Source organism: Heloderma suspectum, chromosome 3 (genome assembly GCF_057233095.1).
Source record: "Heloderma suspectum isolate Gila_16-S chromosome 3, 16-S_ref, whole genome shotgun sequence".
Lineage (NCBI taxonomy): Eukaryota > Metazoa > Chordata > Lepidosauria > Squamata > Helodermatidae > Heloderma > Heloderma suspectum.
This window is the reverse complement of record NC_139460.1, coordinates 71,958,456-71,984,799: the sequence shown is the minus strand read 5'-3', so window position 1 is coordinate 71,984,799 and position 26,344 is coordinate 71,958,456. Positions and strand designations below refer to the sequence as shown.

Genomic DNA, 26,344 nt, shown 5'->3' with positions numbered 1-26,344 from the left:
GTTTTTACATTCTATATTGTATTTTATGATGCATTTTGTGGTTTTAATTGCTGTGAACCACCCAGAGAGCTATTTGGTGGTATAGAAATGTAATACATACATACATACATACATACATAAATAGGGATGTAAAAGACTTTGTTTCAGTTCATTTTTGATCAGGATTTTAACCAGTTTGCACCTTCTGGACCAAACAAAGACTCAGACACAACCTGCAGTCATAGTTCATACATTTCCGAGCTTGCAATGTGATTCATGGACCAAAAAACGTGCATTCAACAACATGTACACATTTGAAAAATCCACGTGAAAAAATGCATACTTTTGAAAGATGTACACTAATATGCTTTAATCAATGAGAAAATGCATACATTTTAAAAATGTGCACAATTCATGCGTACATTTAGAAAAACATGCACAAAAGTATGCATGGACTTTTGTGTGAAAAGAAAAAAACAAACCTCATAATCTGATACGGACTTGAGTCAGAATGAGCTTCAAGATGGAATTCTAAGAACTTTGGCAAGCTCGAGTTTTGCTGACTTGCACAGCCCTAACTATCAGGCAGCTGACTAAACCAATTAATTGCTAGTCCTAATTAGTATATTTATACAGGATGGTTGAAATACTTTCATGCATAAAGCATTTACCTGAAAGTTAATTAATGCAGAATTGTAATCAATGGTGGCAATGTTCTCTGTAATCCACTCAGATGACCTTGGTTATTCAGCAGTATACAAATAATGTAAATAAATAAATACACTGGTAAAGCAGACAAAATCATAAATCCAAAGTCAATTGAAATGGTAAAGTAGATTCATTTGCTTCAATGGAGTAAGAGCGGCTAACAAACTTGCAGTGGCAGAACAAATCACATTACTAAAAATAACATTAGTAGGAAGTTAACATGAATCAAGTTAACATGTTATCTTCAAAGCTAGCCATAACTCTGTTAGTAATTCATCCCAAACCAGCTTAAAAAGTATATGTTGTATTTTTACTTCCAAGCAATACGAGGCAGAAAGTCATGCCAAGAAGGAGGACAACGGAGGAACCTGATTGTAACCTATGAATTCCTGGCTCACAATAGTCCTTAATTTAAAGCTCGCCATGACTCCACCTATGACTATGGCTTCCATCCAGTTAAAGTTCAACTGACTCCAGTGAATCTTAACCATATGTAGTGGCAATGGATTATGGTCAGTTTCAGCTGCTGTACTGTGCACAGTGCAAATCTACCCATTCTTGGTAAGCCCAGGTCTTCCTGTACCTCACTGACATGCATTTAAGGGCCTGACGTTTCCTAGCCCCACTCAGTGCTGCTCTTGCAAAATAGGTTCCAAGCTGAAGGCTTGAAGAACAGTGGACAACTGGACATATGTAACCGAGGTGCAGGATGGGCTCAGCTTATTGGAACAGCTAGTAGCATTGCAGTATGTACTAGTAGCATTGCAGTATTGCAGCATTGCAATACCTGTGCACTTAGCATAAGGCTTTCATGAGAAAAGGAGAAGCTTCATTTTATGGAGATTCCTTCATGCTCTCTTTCTCATGGAAGGGGCCAGATACTGTTCACAGCAATAAACATACTCTAAACTTGTGCTAAATAGGGATGCCATAACTACTACACGCTAAAAGTATATTTTCACATGCAATTAACAACGTTGCAAATTTTAAAACTATTTTGTGTCTCTGTGTGTGATAAAGTAAAGTTAGTTTCCACAGAATGAAGTGGTATCCCACTATGCTCAGTTGAATAATCAGATTGTCCTGGATAGATAAGTATGGCACAGTATATATAAGAAAGCTACCTTTAGGCATTTGCCATCTCAAAACCAAGCCAGATGCTATTGTAAAATCCAACTTGGCTAATTAACTGGACCCAAAAAAAGTTACATATAGATAAATTATAATTATAAATTATCTGTTTTCAAGCCCTTACTAGTGGCAGATGAAAAATCAATCTGAAAACTCTGACATCTAGAGAATCAATTTAATTGCTGCCATCCTGATTTTGTGAAACATTCCGTTCACAACCTCAGTAAAACTGGAGGACAAAATGGCTCCTGGTTTTATGTTGAGATTGAGAAGAGGAAAGCAGTGCATATATGTGTATATATTTTTGCACAACTCAGACTTAAGTCTTAACACACTTAGGGTGCAATCCTATGCGTGTTTAGATGGCAGAAAGTCCTACAACACCCAACATTCCCCAGCCAGCCATGCTCGCTGGGGCATGCTGGGAGTTGTGGGACTTTTTTCCCATCTAAACAGGCATAGGATTGTGCCTTTACTGGCCTGGTTTGCATGATCACCACAGTTTAAACAAGCTACAGTGGCTTGTTTAAGTGGTGGTGCATGCCGGGCGCAACTTGAATAATCACTGCCTGGATGCAGCTTGTTGCGTCATCCAAACCCAGAGGGCATGGCTTGTTGGAAGATGAAGCAACCCTCAAATAGTCCATGGGTTGTTGTTGGGTTATTTGAGGGTTGTTTAACTCTCCCAACAAGCCATGCTGCCTGGATCTGCATGACATGCTGCATCAAGGTGATGATTATTCAAATTGGGATGTGGCTTAAATAAGCCACTGTGGTGATTGATTGTAAGAACTGGCCCAATATTTGCTAAAATACATACATATATATGTATGTATATGTATGTGTATATGTATATGTATGTATATGTACGTGTATACATATACATCCATGTATATGTATACATATACATATATGTACATATACATATATGTATGTATATGTAACATTGTTTTCTTCTCTTCTCCATCCCAACTTAAAACCAAGAAAGCAGGATCTGTTTATCTTGCATATAGTTCTAACATGTTATCTGCAAGGCATTCATCATGTAAAGAACTTTAAAAACAAAACAAACGCACATTCTTACCATATGCAGGGTTTAAGATACACAATAATACACAGCAAGACTAATGAACAGAAACTGAGGATGCTGGATAATGGAGTGCTTTAGCATCTGGAAATATTTTAACAGAGGAAGAAAACACACACACACTAAAGTATCTCTAAAACAAAACAGTTGTACCTGAAGACCAGCAGCACTTTTAATTCTGCGTTATTCCACCCACCCCTCACTTCTCTTTTGTTAATATATTGGCCATTAGAATTTCTTACCTATTTTATAAAGAATGTAAATAGGCTATTCTTATATAGTACAGTCTGTTACCGGATTATAAGGCTTAAAAAAAAAAGAAGAAATCCCTTATGAAGGAATTTTGCCCCTTTTTATTACAAAATTATGTCAGTGAAATCTTGAAATTCATCCTTGGCATCTCTAGCAATAGATGAAATACACAAAGAAGCTCAGTTTCCTCAAGTCCCACATGGGTTTAATCTTTGATTAATTGAACAAAACCTAAAAAAAACCCTCCAGACGTTATTTCTTTTAATCACAGGAAAGATAACTCTTCTGTGGCTTTGCTGGTAAGAGAGCCAGCAGATGTCTGTCTGGTCTGGAGGGAATTTCCCTTTCTCAGGAGAAAACAGCTTAAATAGAAGAGGAACAGCCATATGCTGACTATGCACTGCTTAACAGATGACGTAGAAAAGCATCCACTTCAATGGTGAGGAGACTTTTAAATTAAATTTCATTTAACATTCAATGCAATCAGCTGAAAGCAATTTACATGCTGGATCCAAGTTAGGTCAGATGATTGTCATCTGAATTATGTGGACACAAAAACACAAAGCTAGCTCACTGATTGGTTTAAGCAAATGTTATAAAGAAGATGAAATCAAAATGAGTGACCTTTGATGTTCAACTTCAAGGTCATTTAAGGTTTACATTTTTTAGGGCTATGCCTTTAGGAAACCTTAAAAGCATACCCTTTATTACCTACATAAGATCCTAAATTAGCTTTTGCAATGCCAGTAAGAATTCCTTTATTTTCTCCCAAGGAAACCTATTTTCAAAACACAAATAAAAAGAAAAAAGCTCAAAATATTAAACTCAAGTGAATTTAAAAATACAACAAGCACCATGATGGATCAAACCAAGGGCTTATTTAAGGGTCAGACTAAATGTTCTGCTAATCTCACATAGTGTAACTATGCTTGAAAGTTTTCCCTACTCTTGTGTAAGCACACACAGCCCTAATTTGGATCAGGATAATGGCACTCCAAAAGAGGGGGGTAAACCTTCCCCAACCTGTTTCCCCCCCAAATTCCACCACTCCTAGAAGAAACATATAGCCATCCTGACTAGTAGGCACTGATAGCCTTATTTTTCATTAACGTCTAATGCCCTTTTAAATCCACACCTTGTGATAGCAAATTCCATGGTTCAACTATGCGCTGTGTGAAGAAGTACTTCCTTTTTACTGTTCTGAATCTTCCATCATTTAGCTTTATTAGATGACCCTGCTTCTAGTATGCCAGGATATATCCTTTCATCTATACCACCATATTATGCATTGTTTTATAATTATTTAATTTTTCTAAACTCCCTGCCCACTTACTCACCTTTTCTTTCTAAGCTAAAACAACACCAGATGTTGTAACCTTACCTCATAGGGAAGTAGCACCAGCCCCATGATCATAAGAACATAAGAGTAATGTTGGCATGAAGGACCTTTTATCATTTTAGGCAGTTATGCTGACTCTATTGAAACAACACCACTGGCTCCAAGAAAGTTTTCAAACTTAATTCAAAGTGCTTGTCTTAACCTTCAAAGCCCTAAAACTCCTTAGAAACCAAATACCTGTTGGAGTGCCTTCCCCTGTATCAATCTGCCCAGCCACTGAGATATAATCTGAGGCCTTTCTCCAGGTGTCTCTACCACCTGAAGTCTGGCAGGTGGCAACCAGAGAGACAGTCTTTTCAAAGGTGACTCCACATCTTTCGAATACCCTTTCCTGGGAAGTCCACCTGGTGTCTCGGTTGCTATCATTTGGGGAAAACATCCTTATTTTCCCAGGTTTTAAGAACTTCTAATGTTTGTATTTTTAACTTAGGGTACAATCCTATGGGTACTCATAAGCCCCCAAACTCGGAATCTTATGAGTATCCTATGCAGAAAGCGAGTGCCCTCTCCACTCCTTAGTATACTGGGGAGCTGTGATCAATGGAAGAGGCTGGACATCGGCTAGAGCGCAAACCCAGAACTCTTCTGGATGGCTTGGGGGTTGTTAACACCCTCCCCAGCAAATGGGGCCCTGGCCCTGTGGAGGACATGCTATGACCTTTTTGCATTTCACTTTAAGGACAAAATTGCTTGTCTCTGCAGCGAACTTGACACTGTTGGTATCACAATTCCAGCTGAGGTGCCTGATGTCACCATCTGCCCAATTTGGTGGGATCAGTTTCACTTCCTGTGGCCTGATGATGTGGACAAGGTGCTTGCAGCAATGTGACCAACCATGTGCCCTCTCAATCCCTGCCCCTCCTGGCTAATAAAAGATAGCCAAGGAGGTATGACTGGGTGAGTTCAGGGAGCTATAAATGCTTCCCTGTGGGAAGGGGTTGGTCCCTGCTGTCCTTAAGGAGACAGTAGTGCAGCCACTGCTGAAGAAGCCCACTCTGGACCCAACGGTATTAGACAATTACCACCCAGTTGCACCCCTTTCCTAGGGAAGGTACTTGAGAGGGTTGTGGTGGAGCAACTGCAGGCACTCTTGTAGGATACTATCTAGACCCATCGCAGTCTGGGTTTTGATCTGGTTATGGGACTGAATCAGCCTTGGTCGCCCTGATGGATGACCTTTATCAACAGAGGGACAGGGGGAGTGCAACCCTGCTAATTCTGCTCTATCTCTCATCGGCTTTGATATCATCGACCATGGTATCCTCCTGGATCAACTCCATGGGATGGGTATCAGAGGCACTGTGTTACAGTGGTTCTGGTTCTCCCTGCAGGGCCAATTTCAGAAAATACCATTGGATGACTATTCTTCGGCCCCTTGGCAATTGAGCTATAGGGTGCCGCAGGGCACTACCTTGTCCCCAATGTTGTTTGACATCTATATGAAGCTGCTGGGAGTGGTCATTAGGGGATCTGAACTCAAATGCCATCAGTATGCCAATGCCATGCAGCTCCATCTCCTCGTGATATTTGAATCAGGAGTAGATGAATCAGGAGAGGCTGTCCTAGATCAGTGTCTAAATTCAGTAATGGGTTGGATGAGTGCCAATAAACTGAAGCTGAATCCTGGCAAGACAGAAGCCCTGTGGGTGAGTGGTTCCCAAGACCAGGAGATAGGCGCATTGCCTGTTCTGGATGGGGTTGCGCTCCCTCTGAAAGGTCAGGTTCATAATCTGGGGGTACTCCTAGATCCATCATTTTCGCTGGAGGCCCAAGTGGCTGCTGAGGCTTTGAGTGCCTTTTACCAGCTTTGGCTGGTTCACCAGCTATGGCCTCTCCTAGACAGGGATAGCTTGGTCACATTGGTACAGGCAATAGTAACCTCAAGACTGGATTACTGCAGTGTGCTCTATGTGGGGCTGCCCTTGAGGCTGGTCCGGAAGCTGGAGCTAGTGCAGAATGCAGCAGCTCAGTTGTTGTTAGGAGCTGCCCCTTTTCAGCATGTAACTCCTTTGCTGAAGGAACTGCACTGGCTGCCTACTCGCTATCAGGCCAGCTTTAAGGTATTAGTAGTAGTGTACAAAGCCCTAAACAACTTGGGACCAGGATACCTGAGAGAGCACCTTCTTCTTTACTTGGATTCCTGCACTGAGCAGGGGGTTGGACCTGATGGTCTTATAGCCCTCCCACACACTACTATTCTATGATTCTACAATTCTTTACCAACCTGCCTGGTCACTGAGGTCATCAGAGGGCTTGCTCCTGGTGGTTCCACACAGACCTATGGCCCAGTTCGAGTCCACCAGGAAGAGAGCCTTCAGTGTAGTGGCCCCCTTCCTGTGGAGTTCCCTGCCTTTGGAGGTCAGACAGGCACCAAAGTTATATTACTTTCGGTGTCTCCTGAAGACGTTGTTTCGAGAGGCCTTCCCTGAGCGACCAGCCGTGGTTTATTAAGTTCAAAATCTGTTCTTTTAAAGTGTTTTAATTGTTTTAATTATGGGGTTTTATTCTTTTATCTTGTTGTTCACCACTCTGAAATCTTTGATGTAGAGCAGTATATAAATATTGTAAATAAATAAATAAATATTTTTATTATACTTTTATTGCATCTTACTGCACAGGAACATACATTTATGTTGAAGGTCCTGAAGATAAATTATGTACATAAACATATGTACATACATATATAACATATACACAGTACTTACATGTTCTCCTTTAAAACTAAACATTCCAGCTCCCCTATCTTGGCTTGGAGGATCCTAGAATTACCATATCACCAGCTTTACATGATGTCTCTCTTCAGTGTTTCTGGTATGTACGGGGGAGGGGTTCACCCTATGGGCCAATCACTAGCTATCATATCCTACTGTACAGCCATTGTCTACTTCAACCTCATCCGCATCGCGATGATCAGAAACATTTTCACCTTGATCCCAGAGGGATGATTCATTCAAATGGGACACTCCCTGAATTCTGTCAGCTTTTCTACGAGGGTTAAAAGCTGTTTCAAATTGTGTAAATTTAATTTATTCAAATTGTAAGTACACCTTAACCACACAGAGGGCAGAAGACTAACAAATACTATTTTCAATCCACAGAAACATTTTTTGTTTCAATCCACAGAGCATTTTTTTAGGATATGTACCAAGAACCATTTATGACTGCTGCAGCTTCTGCACTACCTGACTACAGCATTTTAGGAACAAATTAATGTCCAAAGCCATAATACTATTCACCACACAGAGAGATCAGATTCACCCGTAAGTCCCATTACACTCATGCCAAGCTCAAAGGCCTTCACACTGACTGCTCTACAACTCTGCCCTATTTGTAGTTCTGTAAGGTGATCTACAATAGCTTTTGATGGATAGGTGTTTAATTGTTTTTGATCCAATTGAACAGTTATTTAACCACTGAGGACATAACAGACTTTGGAATGGGGCAAACTAAAAAGCATGCACAGAAGGCTAGGAGCATCTCTACACCAGCCTAAAATCCTGCATTTAAAATGGGGCTTTCTGCTTCCGTTTTAAATGCAGGATCGTGACGGGCTCCCTTTATGGATGCTTCCCATCCCCTTTCCCCTTGAGTTTTCTATACGTCTCATCATACAGCCACTAGATGGCGCTGTAGTCTAGCGCCTCTTATTGCAGCTTTTCCTTTTTCAAGAGGGAACTCGAGCAGAACTCAAATGCTGCGGGAGACATCCTGGAGGTTAATGACATCATCTAAAGAGCCTGCAAACATCTGTGAATAACCAATCTCAATACCAGGATAAAAGCGCCATGTAAAGAAGCCCTTCATGGATCACTGCCTTGTTGTGGCGAAGGGGCTTGCGTAACTCAGTGAAGCCATAAGCTATGCCGTGCAGGGCCACCCAAGACGGACAGGTCATGGCAAAGAGTTCTGACAAAATGTGGTCCACTGGAGAAGGAAATGGCAACCCACTCCAGTATTCTTGCCAAGAAAACCCCATGGAACGTATCACAAGGCTAAAAGAGATGACGCCGGAAGATGAGCCCCTCAGGTCGGAAGGTGTCCAATATGCTACTGGGGAAGAGCAGAGGGTATTTCCAAGTAGCGCCAGAAAGAGTGAAGCGGCTGGGCCAAACCCGAAAGGACACTCAGCTGTGGATGTGTCTGGTGGTGAAAAGAAAATCCGATGCTGTAAAGAACAATATTGTTTAGGAACCTGGAATGTCAGATCAATGAATCAAGGTAAGCTGGAGGTGGTCAAACATGAGATGGCAAGATTGAACATCGACATCTTGGGAATCAGCGAACTAAAATGGACAGGCATGGGCGAATTTAATTCAGGTGACCATCATAACTACTATTGTGGGCAAGAATCCCTTAGAAGAAATGGAGTAGCACTCATAGTCAACAAAAGGGTGGGAAAAGCAGTACTGGGGTACAATCTTAAAAATGATAGAATGATCTCAGTACGAATCCAAGGCAAAGCATTCAAAATCACAGTAATTCAAGTCTATGCCCCAACCACTGAGGCCGAAGAAGCTGAGGTTGATGGGTTCTATGAAGACCTACAACACCTTCTAGAACTAACACCAAAAAAAGATGTCCTCTTCATCATAAGGGATTGGAATGCTAAAGTAGGAAGTCAAGAAATCACCGGGATAACAGGCAGTCATGGCCTTGGTGTACAAAATGAAGCAGGACAAAAGCTAATCGAGTTTTGCCAAGAGAACATGCTGATCATAGCAAACACTCTTTTCCAACAGCACAAGAGGCGACTCTACACATGGACGTCACCAGATGGTCAATATCGAAATCAGATTGATTATGTCCTTTGCAGCCAAAGATGGAGAAGCTCCATACAGTCAGTAAAAACAAGACCTGGAGCTGACTGTGGCTCAGATCATGAGCTGCTTCTTGCAAAATTTCGGCTTAAATTGAAGAATGTCAGGAAAACCACTAAACCGTTCAGGTATGACCTCAATCATATCCCTGATGAATATACAGTGCAGGTGAGGAATAGATTTCAGGGATTAGACCTGATAGACAGAGTGCCTGAGGAACTATGGACGGAGGTCCGTAACATTGTTCAGGAGGCAGCAACGAAATCCATCCCAAAGAAAAAGAAATGCAAGAAAGCAAAGTGGCTGTCTGATGAGGCTTTACAAGTAGCTCACGAAGGAAGGGAAGCGAAAAGCAAGGGAGAAAGGGGAAGATATACCCAACTGAATGCAGAGTTCCAGAGAATAGCAAGGAGAGACAAGAAGGCCTTCTTAAATGAACAATGCCAAGAAATCGAGGAAAACAACAGAATGGGAAAGACTAGAGATCTCTTCAAGAAAATTGGAGATCTCAAGGGAACGTTTTGTGCAAAGACGGGCATGATAAAGGACAAAGAAGGCAGGGACCTAACAGAAGCAGATGAGATTAAGAAGAGGTGGAAAGAATACACAGAAGAACTATACAGGAAAGATCTGAATGTCCCTGATAGCCATGATAGTGCGGTCACTGAACTTGAGCCGGACATCCTAGAGAGTGAAGTCAAGTGGGCCTTAGGAAGCATTACTAACAACAAAGCTAGCGGAGATGACAGTATTCCAGCCGAGCTATTTAAAATCCTAAAAGATGATGCTGTTAAAGTGCTGCATTCAATATGCCAACAAATCTGGAACACTCAACAGTGGCCACAAGACTGGAAAAGGTCAGTTTACATTCCAATTCCAAAGAAGGGCAACGCCAAAGAGTGTTCAAACTACCGCACAATTGCGCTCATTTCACATGCCAGCAAGGTGATGCTCAAAATCCTACAAGCTAGGCTTCAGCAGTATGCGAACCGAGAACTACCGGAAGTACAAGCTGGGTTTCGAAGAGGCAGAGGAACTAGAGATCAAATCGCCAACATTCGCTGCATCATGGAGAAAGCAAGAGAATTCCAGAAAAACGTCTATTTCTGCTTCATTGACTACGCTAAAGCCTTTGATTGCGTGGATCACAACAAACTGTGGCAAATTCTTAAAGTGATGGGAGTACCAGACCACCTTACTTGTCTCCTGAGAAACCTGTACGAGGGTCAAGAAGCAACAGTAAGAACCAGACATGGAACAACCGAGTGGTTCAAAATTGGGAAAGGAGTACGACAAGGCTGCATATTGTCACCCTGCTTATTTAACTTATATGCAGAGTACATCATGAGAAATGCCGGGTTGGATGAATCAGAGGTCGGAATTAAGATTGCCGGGAGAATTATCAACAACCTCCGATATGCAGACGATACCACCCTAATGGCAGAAAGCGAAGAGGATCTCAAGAGCCTCTTGTTGAGGGTGAAAGAGGAGAGTGCAAAAGCTGTTTTGAAACTCAACATTAAAAAAACTAAGATCATGGCATCTGGCCCCATCACTTCCTGGCATATAGAAGGGGAAGAAATGGAAGCAGTGACAGATTTTACTTTCTTGGGCTCCAAGATCACCGCAGACGGTGACTGTAGCCCTGAAATTAAAAGACGCTTGCTCCTTGGGAGGAAAGCTATGGCCAACCTAGACAGCATAGTAAGAAGGAGAGACATCACCTTGCCAACAAAGGTCCGTCTAATCAAAGCTATGGTTTTCCCAGTAGTAATGTATGGCTGTGAGAGCTGGACTATAAGGAAGGCTGAGCGCCGAAGAATTGATGCTTTCGAACTGTGGTGCTGGAGAAGACTCTTACGAGTCCCCTGGACTGCAAGGAGGTCAAATCAGTCCATCCTAAAGGAAATCAACCCTGAGTGCTCATTGGAAGGACAGATAATGAAGCTGAAGCTGAAATATTTTGGCCACCTAATGCGAAGAGAAAACTCCCTGGAAAAGACCCTGATGCTGGGAAAGACTGAAGGCAAAAGGAGAAGGGGACGGCAGAGGATGAGATGGCTAGATAGCATCACGGATGCAATGAATATGAACTTGAGCACGCTCCGGGAGAGAGCGCAGGACAGGAAGGCCTGGCGTGCTATGGTCCATGGGGTCACGAAGAGTCGGACACGACTGAACGACTGAACAACAACAACAAAGAAGCCCTGGGTCAGACAATGTTTCTGGTCCAAGCCACCCATGATTTACTGGAGCTGGAAACAGCAATCCTTTCTTCTCCTTTTCTTCCCTCATATGCCTGACTTCAGTGAAGACTTCCTGGCTTTATTAATGATGTCCGAATTTGAAAACTGTGCTTTAAGCACTCCATAAAAAACCAGGATTTAAAATCACACTGCAATCCTGATTTGTAGGGAGCACTTCAGCCACAGTTTCCTGATTCAGACAGCAAGTGGAAACTGTGGTTTAGCAAACTAGGAACTCATCTCTGAACTAGACACATGTCTAAATAGAGGGAAAGGGAGAAGCAAGCACTTGAACTCATCTCTAATAGGCTCTCTAACAACGCTGGATTACTGAATCAGGAACATTAAGGCTAAATGGGTGTGTTTTTCATACCAAAGCTGGTGAATCTGATTATGATTGAGGTCTATATTTTTACCAACTTATTTATTGCTGCTAGTTCAGAAGCTATGGCTCCAAAAATCTGAAGCAGTCCCCCCCCCCGCCGCCCCCTTTGTGACTATCAGGAGAAGTCAGCCTTCTTTGCAAGTGTGCTGCAGCTGAATTTTAGTATGATAGGCCCATCAATTGTCAATTCGTAAAATAAAGATGCTGTGAACTATACCCAATAGCCACACAATTATGTTCGCTTTGGAGGAGGCAATATCTATGTACTTTTGTTTTAATGCTGTCCATTGAAGGAGATTACATAACATTTTACCATCCCTTTCTGGTCACATGATATGAATCTAGGAAACCAGCCAAGCAATGCACATCTTAGCTCTACTGGGGAGGGACTGAACATACAGTATGTCTTCAACATACTGAGGTTTTATTGTACGTTTATTACAAGCTGAATAAAATAGAAGCTGGTAGACAAACTCTTCACCTAATGACTTGGGGTGGAATCCAAGCAAATCAGTTCACAATCAAGTTTATGATGTGTTATCTACGTGCTTCCTTTTGGATATACTAACTAAAAACCCAATCTGGTGCCTCCTTAAAGACAGTATCAAAACGGAAGGAGACTACTAGACTACTTGCCAATAATACTGAGGCTGAAATTCCTAACAGTTTAGCTCAGGTGATAATACCATCTTTTCTCAAGCTGTGTTGAACCTCAAGCATGCTTGGTAAGATAAATATGAAAACTGGAAAAATAATCTTTTTCAACTCAGCAGAAGTAGGATGAATACGTCATAAGCACCATTCTGGTCTAGTCATGGTCTTTCCTAACAATTTTGCAACTCTGAAACTGACTTTTTCACTGACTTGTCAGATCTTTGCACTATCATGTTTTTGAACCGTTAGCCATTACTGATAGTGAAATCTGCCACAGACAGCAGAGGATCAGGCAAATGTAAGGGGAAAGCTGCTTTTTTCAATGTAATTGCAGAGAAGGCAAGTCCTGGTACGAGACTGCCCCCTCTCCCACCTCCCATACTCACATGGGAAGGATGGACATGCATTATCTTCATAATCCATCCTGCCTCTTTATCCTCAGCTAATAGATGTTATTTTACTTGGGATCTCAGTCATAATCAGCTGATAGCATTAACCGTTTGGCAAACGCTGTAATCAGTCTAATAGTTTATGACTTAGCATGGTATAAACCTGAAGATTAGAGCCATGCTAAATACACCCTTCACAACCAACAAACTACAGGATAGAAAGGGCTGGAAGTCACACTGACTGGACTGGAAACACATTCTGCTTCTGGCAGAACACCTACATTAGCACTTCAGAACAATACCAGTAATAGAATTGCTGGCACATGATTGTGCAAAAGTATTCACCAGCATATGGGCAGTATCAACACTCTTGTTCATAGGCAGAATCAGGAACTGTTGAATCTGTTTTTGTGTTTGGACAACTAACTGTACCTTTAACATCTGTGGGTAATTTCTAGAAGCCTTGCAACAGAAGTTGCTTCAAGGATTATATTTTAAATTCTGAAGAGAGTCTGAAGCCTAGTGCTTCAAGGACCTGCATTATCTGACTATGCAAGCAGCTAGAGGAGTACCCCCCCAAACCCCTAAAACAAAAAAACCCACCCTATTTATTAGAATACTACAGCAAATCAGTGCAGCTGGACTAGATTATATCCTGAAGTTCCACTTGAGCCAGTGGGAAAAGGAACTGATTGCTTTATCTGTGGCAGCTTTGGCGTAAAAGTGACTCAAAATATATGACACCCCCATTTATCTGACATATTCTCAATTTTACACAGATGCAAAAATTTCAACTATTTTAGGGTAATAAGGTCCAGACCAAGATAAAACTCACAGGCTATTGTCTCATCTCTTTTTTAAAAATACAATGAAATACTGGACCAATTATTTAAAAAACAGCATAAGCTATATGCCAGATACCAGCATAAGCTATATGTCTTCCTAAACCTCTGTGAATGGCCAGAGGCTTACTACGATACTTCTTAAAGTTGAACAGAACAATTAATAATGGATACTGAATAGTCCTATTGCACCTGGAGAAAATCCCAATAAAAGTCTATTTTGGCATATGTTGTTCTAGTCATTCATAGTGCGCACATGTGTAAATGGCATAGTGAATGGTTTTCTTTAACTGTGGAGAGAAATGTGACAATGTGTATAAATGTCTATGAAAGGATGGAACAACAAATGGATCCATGCTGCAAGGTTCATAGGTTCCTAGCTTCAGTTTTATTTCTGCACTTCTCCCCCTCAGAAGGCTCCAAGGAATGACACCATATAATGATGTAGCAACATTCCAAGAGGCATCGGGTATGAGGTGTAGGGCAGGAGTTGGCTGCTGGGAAGTGGCTACTGAGAAAAGTTCTGCTGCAGCTTGTGGTGGCAGAAAAACAGGTTTAAAATGGAAAAAAAGGGGGGGGGGTTGCCACTACCACCATTAAAAAGTAAGCACCCTGAAATCTTCACAGACCTATGTGCTGTCACAAAAAAATGCTGAAATGCCTCCTCAATTCACTGAGTGTGAATGTGGCAGCATTGTGGAGAGGGCAGTTTTGGTGAAATGGCTTGAAATCAGCAGTTGTTCATTATAACTTCCATACAGACAAATACTGCAGTGGAGTACTCTTGTTCAGGGTTCCAGCCAGTCAGCCATGCCCTCTTCCAAGATATTACATTCCATTCCCCTGAAAGTGAGCAAGTTCAGTCTTCACTGGGCTGTTTTGGGAGGGACTAATTTCCCCCCATTTCTACAAATCTATGGGTTCCTGCAAAGCTGCTGATATCCCTCCCTCTTGTGGGTAGGTGGTACCATTTGGCTAAAGAAGGATGCAGACTCAGATAATAAATTAACTACTAGTATATCGGATTTCTTTTTACCCTGTTTTCTGCTCCTACCATTCCAGAATTAAACTGAAAACCAGAACGCCTAGACTGAAGTCTCCTGTTGAGTAATGCTCGATGATAATATTGTTGTGCTATTGAGTGAAGTAGCAAAGGATGTTACTTGAAACATCCAAACTTTCTACGAAGATAACAAACTAATGTAATGATTTGCTTTTCTGAAGTACAAACACCATATACCACATTGCAAAACAGCACAATCATACAAAAATATTATCTTATTGCGCAGGAAGTAAGGGTTTAAATGTTATTTCATTTTTAAAAGCCTTAGAAGCTGACATAGAATAATTCAAGATACCAACTGCTGTTATAGCTATAGTACAATAACATTCAGTTTAAGGCAAATAGAAAGTTGGTAAGATTTTTTAAGCACTTACCAACAAATATTTAGAGGAACCTTTTATTGCCTCAACCATCTTTTTAAATGCCAATGCTTATAGGTATAAGCACTGGCATTTCAATAAAAATGCCTGAAGTCCCCATCTGAGCTTTTCAAAGAAAATAAAAGTCAAGAAGGAGTTTCCAAATCTATTTTCAATAGATTTTAGCAGTGTGGTAAAAACAAAGAAACATTACTTTCACCAATTCTGTATCATGCAAAAGTGTGTGCCTGCTGACAAACAGAAAAAAAGCCTCCACTGGCATCAATGGAAGCTTTTTTGTTGTTATTTAACCCCCACATTGGAAGAGATTTGGGGAACAAATAACTTGGAGGTAAAGTTTACTCCTCTCCTCAAAGAGCACAGTGGTTACAATCCAAACTGGGGCTTCACATACCTACTCTAGAATAAAATAAAGATAAGGCTTACTATGTCAGGGATCCAGAATCTCAGGCCCAGGGGCCAAATCCATCCCCCCAGCCCCCAGCTTCCAATCTGGCCCTCCGGGGTACAGTTTTTCCTTCATTTGAAAAGGTTGAAATGTCTCTCCTAACAAATGGATCGTCTAAGAACTTATCCGAGATGGAATTCAGCCGGAACCTCAAGCTGAAAGAGGTTCTGTACCCCTGCACTATGTAATTAACATAATGTGTATTTTGATCCTACGTACTGTCAGAATATAACAGTTTGAGAAACACATATCAGCTGTCAGTCTGATCCAATGAATTAATACCAGCGGAGGATGTATGTTCCAGAAACATGCCACAGCATGGAGATAAGTATGTTTTTGGAAACTGTGTGCAACTCTCCTAAGAGGAACTGAAACATGGAGTAAATGCTAGAATAGTTAAATTACTTGTTTTGCAGGAATGGAAGGAATATATACCCAATTAATTTTAAAAAACTTTTAGTTTAACATGTTGTGTTAAGGGTTGGTTAAGTTCACTCAAGTTCCAAACTGCTGGGATGTGGACGGTACTGGCTGCCAATCTGGTACTTGTAGTGGAATGGTAGCTTCAGTTGCATGACAACTTCAGTTGCATAGACTCCATGTTTCTATTCTAGTGAATGCACGAATCTGGGACTTAGGTCTACCGTTCCACTCCAAGGAAGTGGTGAAGCTGGAACTAGCCACAGCATAGGATAGCATACTATAAAGGTTTTTGGTTAATTGTACTTGATTACAGTGTTGAGATCATTGACTATGCTAAAACCTTTGACTGTGTGGATCACAACAAACTGTGGCAAATTCTTAAAGAGATGGGAGGACCAGACCACCTTACCTGTCTCCTGAGAAACCTGTACGAGGGTCAAGAAGCAACAGTAAGAACCAGACATGGAACAACCGATTGGTTCAAAATTGGGAAAGGAGTACGACAAGGCTGCATACTGTCGCCCTGCTTATTTAATTTATATGCAGAGTACATCATGAGAAACGCCGGGTTGGATGAATCACAGGTTGGAATTAAGATTGCCGGGAGAATTATCAACAACCTCAGATACGCAGATGATACCACCCTAATGGCAGAAAGCGAAGAGGATCTAAAGAGCCTCTTGTTGAGGGTGAAAGTGGAGAGTGCAAAAGCTGGTCTGAAACTCAACATTAAAAAAAAACGAAGATCATGGCATCTGGCCCCATCACTTCCTGGCATATAGAAGGGGAAGAAATGGAAGCAGTGACAGATTTTAGTTTCTTGGGCTCCAAGATCACCGCAGACAGTGACTGTAGCCATGAAATTAAAAGATGCTTGCTCCTTGGGCGGAAAGCTATGGCAAACCTAGACAGCATAGTAAGAAGCAGAGACATCACCTTGCCAACAAAGGTCCGCATAATCAAAGCTATGGTTTTCCCAGTAGTAATGTATGGCTGTGAGAGCTGGACTATAAGGAAGGCTGAGCGCCAAAGAACTGATGCTTTCGAACCGTGGTGCTGAAGAAGGCTCTTATGAGTCCCCTGGACTGCAAGGAGGTCGAATCAGTCCATCCTAAAGGAAATCAACCCTGAGTGCTCATTGGAAGGACAGATACTGAAGCTCAAATATTTTGGCCACCTAATGCGAAGAGAAAACTCTCTGGAAAAGACCCTGATGCTGGGAAAGATTGAAGGCAAAAGGAGAAGGGGACGGCAGAGGATGAGATGGCTAGATAGCATCACCAATGCAATGAATATGAACTTGAGCACACTCCGAGAGAGAGTGGAGGACAGGAAGGCCTGGCGTGCTATGGTCCATGGGGTCACGAAGAGTCGGCACGACTTAACGACTGAACAACAACAACAGTGTTGAGAAGGCTGTATCTAAAACTCTCTGATTAGGCAAACGTGAAATTAAAAATGAGAAACTAAAAAAAATAATAAAAAGAATGGAAGAAATACCAACACACATTACTTTAAAGACACAGTTAGCAGCTACGTCTTTTTCTCCCCACTTTTAGTCTCTGGAAGAGCACGAGGCCCAATCCCGATCAGGATGCTAGCATGGTGGATAGGGGTACTTTACTTTAAGGGGTACTTTATTCTCCCCCCTCCCTGGCTATGGACCCTATCTGGATTGGGGGACCATGCCTGCAATTTCTATTGCAAAATTGTGTTACATTTGCTTTTGGGGCCTTCTGGGGTCTGTAAATTTACCAGGAGAACATCTCCTTACAAGTGCACAGAAAATGCCAGCATGAACTAAAGAACTGTGGGACATGACATTCTTAAAGAGACCAATCACATAGGAAAGCACACTACTCACTGTCGGTCAAACTAGAAGTCCTATAGCTTCAATAAATAAATATTATTCCATATATAGCCTAGGGAGTAGCTGTGTCAGGAAAAACTCTGGAAAAGATTTCAGAATGTGTTAACTTACAGTTAAAAAAAAGAGTAACCAATGATGTTTGGATGATTACAGTGGCAAGAGAAGTCATTGTAGCTTCTCCCTCTGGCCTGGTGTGTGCTGCACGTGCGCCCGTTTACATAGTGACCTGCAATGCAGCGCGGGTTGGCATATCGTGTGAACCTGGCGTGTGGCACATCGGGGTGGCTTCATATCCACCCTACAATCCCTACTGTATATTGTGGAAAACTGCACCCTTAATGGTGGAATGTGATTCATCTGACTTCCCCTTACTTATTACATTTATATGCCACCTTTCCTCCAAGAAGACCAAGGTGGAGTACATGATCCTCCTCTCTATTTTATCTACACAACAACTGTGTGAGGAAGGTTAAGCTTGGAGTTAGTGACTGACACTGTCAGGGTGGAAACTGAGCCAACAGAACCCCTGAGCAGTTCCAATTCTGAGGAGGAACAGCAATCCATGTGAGAGGAGCTCGCTCATCTCTCACAGGCACAGCAGCTGGCAGAGATTCCTCCTGCCAGCATTCCTGGGATAGATAGTGACCCTGGCAGAAGAGAGTGCTGGAGGGAGGCTTGCTGTACGCTCGACCTCGACGCAGGGAGCAACAACAGATGGAGGGCGCGGAAAGGAGGTGTAGCGCTCGTTTGGCGCGCAAGCAATGGTCGCGTCCTGAGGACCCAAGGGAAAGAGGGAGGATCTCTCCCTAGCCCATAAGTTCAGGGTCTTCCCGTGATTATCCTTCGAACAGGGACCAACTTCCTAACCTGGAGCATAGGCTACTCTGCTATCTTTTCCCAGTGCTGTTACTTGCTTAGTTGCTGGTGATTAGCATCTGGAAGAGTCATTAAGTTGTAAAAGGATTAAAGCCTTGAAAAGAATCCTTTTGTCTGTGTCTTGAGTTGGCTATTGGAGTAGACTGTAAGAGGCAGCTAGGGCGCCCCTGACAGACACAAAGTCACCCAGTGAGCTTCATGACAGAGTGGGGACTAGAATCTGGGTCTCCCTACACTGCAGCTGTGGTCCTATAATATGAAACCCCCTACTTATTTCTTTCATAAAATCTATATATATGCCAGCATTGAAAACCATTAGCACAATCAGAGCTGTATACAGAGCCAGTTACAGATGTGGTAAAGAATCTCTTCCATAATATAGAAAAATCTCTTTCTACACTTTTCAGTGCTCAGATACCTTTCATTATTATCTGACACACAGCTTTTTTAATAATCTGGGCACCCTCAAAATATGGCTTCTAAATGATACCTTGGATTGGATGAAATGGTTACCATCCTGTGTTGTGAGAAGCCTTCAGTTACAAATATATGTGCTTTAAATTGAAAATACGGATCAGACATGTCATGATCTGGAAAACCGATGGTGTTGATGTCTCTTGATTACTCAGTACAGCTGGAAGTCATTTAGTGAGGCTTCTGCAAATTCGTAGTGATATATACTTCCCTTTCTGCAGGTGGGCCTTGAAACGAGGTTTTCCCATAGCCGCAACTATCAGGCAAGTTTTGGGGAAGGGACAGTTTTGGTGGCATGGACATCTGATGGTACCAGAAATTATAAACTGGGATTGAATACTGTTGGAGTTTTGGTTTGGCTCGTAATGTGTTGGTTGGCAAATTCTTACATTCAACATTATGAAGCCTCCAATTCTCAACTTTGGCATCTCTGCAAAACATTGCAGTCACATAGCGTTGTTCTTCACTGCTTTCTACACTGTTGTCCTAATATAACTCATTAGCTTGCACAGGATTTTTACATGCTTGTTCCTCAAACTGGAAAGCCATTGTTTCTCTTGCATTAATTGTACTGTCTGGCCATTCAAAGACTTGGTCATATTTTCTGTACATAGCCACACCTTACATGGTTTCTTAGCTCATTTTCTCTCTGCAAACTTTCCTGCTGTCTTCACTTTCTCCTTGATCCCCATCCCTTCCTCATTCTGTTAGCATCTGGAGATATCTATCTGTCTGTCTGTCTGTCTGTTTTTTTTAGGTTGGTGCAGGTAGTCTCAGTTGCCTGACTCATTCCAGCAGCGGTGTCTAAACTGAGATCCATTTCTTCCACAAGTCTTCGTTGTTAATATTGCAATACTGAATCTCTATTGCCAATCACAGTCTGGTCTCTTATACAGCCTGTTAACTGTCCTAGCTGAAGCTCTAACTCATCACTAACTTCAAGTCAATAAAAAAAATCAAATGTCTCACCTTCCCTTTAATTTTTATGCAATTAATTTCTCCAAAATGTTGGCACTTACTCTGGAACACACTCTTCTACTTCTGTGTAACTGTATCATAGGATGTTCTCTCAGCCTGCTAAGCTCTATGTGATTAAAAACCATAAACAGCTTCTGGATCTGCAATATTCAGGAATATTTCTACTGTCTGGATACCTTCTGTCTCATCATAATCCAATGCCTTCACGTAGTTGTCACAACATTGCATTTTTTCTAAGGTATTGCAGAAATACTTGGAAGTTTCAATTTTTTTCTCTCAAGAATAGGGACCCTCTAGCCCAGGGGCCAAATTTGGCCCACCAGGCCAACCCATTCAACCTGTGAGTCTCAGGTGAGGCCCTTTCCCCGCCTTGAATCCATACCCCTTGTAAGCTAACGGGAAGAGGACTCAGTAACTGGAGTTCACAGTGGGGCCTCCTTTTGGTGCACCACTCACTCTCCCAACTGGTAGGATGAGCGGCATGCTAAATATTTATTTTATTTATTTATTTCATTTCTATGCCGCCCCAACTGCCGAAGCTCTCCGGTTTTACCAACAATAAAGGTTAAATAAAATGTTGATAAATGTTTTACCAACCCAGTATCTGAATAGGGGAAGGCAAAGCCACCCTGACTGAGAAGTTGGCTAGCAGATCGTGAACAGGGACTGGATGGGACATAATTCGGCCTGTAGTCAGCAGGATCCCCACCCAGTTCCAGCTCCCCACTTCTGCTGTAGGGACCTTCAGATGCTCCGTCTCCATGGTTTTCTAAATCAGGTGTGCAGAAAGTGCAGCACGAGCCTCATCTGGCAGCCCCCCAGCCCCTCCCACAAAACCCAGAAAAAATGGAAAATTTATGGTTCTTGCCATAGAAGCCTTGTTCCTAGAGCACCCCTAGAACATCCTAGGAAGCAGTGCTTGAAGGCATCTGCCTGCTTGCTACAATACTTCTATAGCAGAAACAGAACCTGTTCCTCAAATGCCCCCCTTATTTTTTTCCCCCTAAAAAAAATTCCAGGTAAAAAATGGTAGCTGTCGGAATCCTTCAACAAGGGAGTGGATTAGAGAAGGGCTAGGAGCCAGGATTCCTGGATGGCTGGGTGGTTTGAGGTTTCTGGAAGGGGTGTTGGTTTTAGCAGATCAAAGCAGGTGCCAGGCCTCTGAAATGCTTTTGGGCACGAGTTGGGTTTGCGTGTGCGAGTGAATGAGCTGTGTGCGCGCGAGAGAGAGTTGCATGTTGTGAATTATGTCAATGCATGTGCATGCATGCATATACTTATACAATATAACTAAAACTTAACCAGCGGCCATCAGAAAACAAACATAAAATCAAAATGGCAGGCATTACATATCATCAAAGGCCAAGGCAAATAAAGAAGTGTTCAACGTGAACCTGAACTGCAGAATTGGCACATGTTTTATATTGGGGGGGGCGGTATTCCAGAGAGTGGATGCTACCACAGAAAAGGCCCTCCTTCTGGTTGTCACCATATCTGTGGGATGTGGCACAACCACGAGGCCCTCTGATAATTGTCACAGCAGCCAATCAAGGCTATATGGGAAAAAATTGCCTCCCCCAACCCAATGCCCCCCAGATGTGTTGGACTCCAACTCCCACTATCCCCAGTCTCTATGGCCATGCCAGCTGGAGATGAAGTTGTAGTCTAACATACCTTGGAGGCACAAGATTGGGAAAGGCTGGACTTATAGTGAGGAAGGAAGGGAAGCAGGGCCACCATCAAATCTGCTGAAAAACCAGCTCTAACAGGCTCCTTCCTCCATCAACTGTCACCTGGCAGATGTCATTCCATCAGGCTGCAGAAGAATAAGAGTGGGAAGCTGGGCCATTCCATCAGCTCTGCTGAGAGACCAGCAACTTTTGGTTCCTCCTGTCTTTGAACTGTTTCTATTGCAGCTGGTTTGTATAAGAACTTTTAAGCAAAAAATTAGTACCCGAATTTGATTTTTTCCCTTCTCCCTCCCTCCTGATCCCTATTCCTTTGGGACTGGTCCAGACACCATGGCAGCTATTGCACCCTGCCTGGTGGCTCTTGCTGCAAGCTCAAACAAACCACAGCCCATCCATCTGTGGTTTGTTTAGTGCGATGCTGATCAAATATGCAGATGACACAAAATTGGGTAGGATAGCTAATACTTCGGAAGACAGAAACAAAATTCAAAGTAATCTTGGTAGGCTGGAACGCTGGGCAGAAAATAACAGGATGACATTTAATAGGGATAAATGCCAAGTTCTGCACCTAGGAAAAAGAAACCACATGCACAGTTACAAGATGGGGGATACGTGGCTCAACAACACTACAAATGAGAAGGATCTTGGAATTGTTGTAGATCACAAGCTGAATATGAGCCAATAATGTGATGTGGCTGCAAAAGAGGCAAATGCTCTTTTGGGCTGTATTCATAGAAGCATAGCTTCCAAATCCCGGGAAGTACTAGTTCCCCTCTACTCAGCACTGGTTAGGCCTCATTTGGAGTACTGTGTCCAGTTCTGGGCACCACATTTTCAGAAGGATGCAGACAAGCTGGAGAGGGTTCAGAGGAGGGCAACAAAGATGATCAGGGGAATGGAAACAAAGCCCTATGAAGAGACACTGAAAGAACTGGGCATGTTTAGCCTTGAGAAGAGAAGACTGAGGGGAGATATGATAGCGCTCTTCAAGTACTTGAAAGGTTGTCACAGAGAGGAAGGCCAGCATCTCTTCTCAATCATCCCAGAGTGCAGGACACGGAATAATGGGCTCAAGTTACAGGAAGCCAGATTCCGGCTGAACATCAGGAAAAACTTCCTGACTGTTAGAGCGATACGACAACATGGAACCAATTATCTAGGGAGGTGGTGGGCTCTCCCACACTGGAGGCATTGAAGACGTGGCTGGACAGCCATCTGTCAGGGATGCTCTGACTTGGATTCTGCATTGAGCAGGAGGTTGGGCTCGATGGCCTTGTAGACCCCTTCCAACCCTACTATTCTATGATTCTATGTGAGAACCCAGAACTTTGACTTGTCTTTCCTCCAAAAAGCCAAAGAAAGAAGGCAACAATGGAACATAGATTCTTTCTCTGGCTTGTCCAGGGAAGAGACAAGCCAGGGTTCCGGGTTCACACGTCACACTAAACAAAAACAGGACAGAACCCTGGCTTAGCATTACGTAAGAACTGGGTCACTGTGTCATGACTTAGATTGTAAGCCTAAAAGCCAGGATGGTCTTGTGACTGATATTTGTAAGCTGTTCTAGGAGCCTTTTCCATCTGAACAGCAGGGTTAAAATGCTTTGAACAAGTAAATAAAAGACATGAAACAGCTGCAGTTCATCCCTGGTATGTTGACAGAAGACTTCTTAACCAAAATTGCATTTGCTATTCTTTATTCTAAATACTAAAATGCAGTCTTTAATACTTAAAATATTTATATCACTGCTAGGTTCTTGTATGGACTATTTAGAGAAGTACGCAGTGATCAACCCTGTATTTCCCCTGTGAAAACTGACATTTATAGAGAAAATTACACAGCATAGCTTTGACAAGAACATGCCCTTTACCACATTGCAGAGGACCTTTCACTACCAGAGAACATGTCTCTGCAGATGGTAATCTGAACCCGGTTATATTCCTTAAAAACAAAAACATGGAATTAATTTAAGTACATTTCAACTCGTGAAAAGGCTCAGTTCAGAAAGTCAAGAACAGAGCTGAACAGACTTCAGTAGAAATATGGCATATCTTGTGGGTGGGTTACTGCTTCCATACTACCATTGCCTTTGCTCATAGAAAACGTCTTAGGAATTGCAATCCCCTCTCTACTTGCATGCCCAATCAACCTCAATCAACTTAAAGCCACATCCAGCTGTGACTCCAGTAGGTAACCTAAGTAATGTTTTGTTAAGACAAATATGCTTAGAACAAAATTTAGGAATATGGAACAAAGTGTTTCTTGAGTAGCTAAGAATTCCACCTTCTTCTGACAGTTTTACTCCATTTTCCAGAACCATGTGTTTCATAGATTTGCATAAGTCGCATCCTATTTTTACTACTTTGCTTTCAAATAGTCAATGGTTTTTACCATTGACCATTTTACCATGGTTTTTACCAGAGAAACTGCTTGTACTGTCCAAAATACTCCAACCATTGCAACAATTACCAAAAATACTATATTCATATTCTCTTAATACCTAATCTTATTTTTACTGGGCTTTCACAGAAACCATTTGCCTGGGAGGTAATAACCTACATTGTTATATACAATGCCACCAAAAAATGACAAGCAATATATCACTTTTTCTTATTAACAGTTCATTGATCATGCACATAGTATAGAATATATAACTGTAAATGAAAATACTGTTATGGATAGAAGCCTTGGGAATAATTCCATGGAAAAGGAAATGGGAAACCATGGAAGAAAGGGGACAGGAAAGCAGGCAATATGGAAAAGTACATTTTATAATATTATTAATAGCCTCTCTGCTCATCAGAAGGCTAAAAGAGAAGATAAGAAACAGTGCCTTCAACAAACTCCTTCTCAAGTTAGACAAGGATGCATATGATGGATGGAGGGGGGAGATTTATTTGTTCCCTTCTCAGCTGCAACCCCCCCCCCCCCAAACTTGGCCCCACTGCACAGCTAGGAACATAAGAAAAAATATCCCACTGGCACTGATAATTACGTTTTTTCTAATGTTCATAGCCATGGGGTGGATGTAGGGGAGATTTCAGGGAGGTTGAGGGTGGGAAGGGATAAACTGCCCGTGTTTATCAATGTAATCTTGATAATAATTCACTCACACTGATTAAATAAATCAAACATACCCCCAATACCCCAGCCTTTACCTCAAGTCTTCTAACCAGCCCATAGGACTTAAGAGAGTGGTGGTGGATTTTTCTCACTAGCAAGATGGTTTGAATCAGAGAACAGGTTGGATCAAAACTGATGATTTTTTAAAACTAAAAAATTGGATTAAAAAATTTACATCGATTGTTCTGATTTTTTAAAAAAACATAAATACCCCCTGATGTCATTGGCCCTTGACATCATTGGTCATTCTGCCCACCCTCACTCCAATACTATTCCCCACCCCTGATCTACAAGTTAAATATACCTTTCTGTTCTTTGCTTTTTCTATTAGAACCTTTCTATACAGTTTAGAGTTTAAAACTGTGCAGCATTATTACTAGATATATACATCTAATTTGTGAAAACTCCACACTTCCATTTTAATAAAGTCTCTGTAAACCTCACCCTACATTTCATACATCTAAGATTAGATATCAGTATTAATTTAAAACCAGGTAAGCATTTTAATGCTACACCACCATTATGCGGAGAACATTTCAGGATCTTTAAAAATATGCATGTTTTATCCTCATCTCAAAGTCTTAATGAAGCACTTGAGAAACCTTGTAGTGGCTAACCATGTAATGACTGTTTTTAATAAATATCCAGTCTTTACCTCTAACATTCTCATTGTAATCTAAATCAAGATGATTCATGACAAAGGTAAGAAGTGCACTTAAAAGCTGACAAGTGAATTGGCAGTAGCAATACTGCCCCACCAATTTAGGTCTTAGACAAACATGAAGGCATTTAATGGAGAACTGATATACTCAGAACACAATAGCATGAAAGAGGCTAGTGCCTGTTTTAGATATTGAAGTGAATATATAACAACAAAATGGCATTCACTGCATATACAGAAATGAATGTGCAACTATACCTACCATCGGCCACAACTGAATCTTACATGCTAACTCTAATATCTGCTACAAAATACACAAATAGCATTCACATTGAAAAGCTTCAGGTACAAATTCATATGGCTTTGCAGGTAGGAAGCAAAAAAGTATAAACTCTAGCCCTGTTCAGGTGCTGCTTAACCCACTTAATTAAATAAATGAGATGGACAGTGCCATGTCAAATTGCCTCA

General features: G+C 41.8%; 1 protein-coding gene across 3 annotated transcripts in view; it reads right to left on the bottom strand.

Annotated features, from left to right (window-relative positions):
• The window catches only part of ROBO1 (roundabout guidance receptor 1), a 602,488-nt gene that overhangs the window by 376,487 nt on the left and 199,657 nt on the right, over positions 1-26,344 (bottom strand). The gene's annotated exons all lie outside the window — the stretch shown is intronic.